The 294-nt window shown below is 36.4% G+C and overlaps 1 protein-coding gene across 1 annotated transcript in view; it reads left to right on the top strand.

Moving 5' to 3' along the window:
- The window catches only part of DSP (desmoplakin), a gene marked incomplete at its 5' end in the record, with an annotated part of 30,502 nt that overhangs the window by 1,155 nt on the left and 29,053 nt on the right, over positions 1–294 (top strand). The gene's annotated exons all lie outside the window — the stretch shown is intronic.

Genomic DNA, 294 nt, shown 5'->3' with positions numbered 1-294 from the left:
ACAAAACCCATTTGCAGTTCTGGCAGTAGATATGATTTAATGCACACTTTTGGACCCTCTGTGGACAGAAAATTCTTTCAGGAATTAGCTCAGTTCATTTCCTTTACAGAGACACCGCATGTGTGAGCATGTTTATATAAAAATCAATGCCAGAGTAAATACTGCCTCTTGTTAGGGATTAATATTATTCCAGTGAAGTTAAAAGAAGGTGATATTTAGTTCCAGCTTGATGCCACAATATGTATTGCTTTTCTTTGAGGGACGAAGTAATGAGGTCCGTTAACATTTTATTTG

This window comes from Antrostomus carolinensis, unplaced genomic scaffold (assembly GCF_000700745.2).
Source record: "Antrostomus carolinensis isolate BGI_N321 unplaced genomic scaffold, ASM70074v2 scaffold3908, whole genome shotgun sequence".
Lineage (NCBI taxonomy): Eukaryota > Metazoa > Chordata > Aves > Caprimulgiformes > Caprimulgidae > Antrostomus > Antrostomus carolinensis.
The sequence above is the reverse complement of the archived record's forward strand: the minus strand, read 5'-3'. Positions and strand labels throughout refer to the sequence as shown.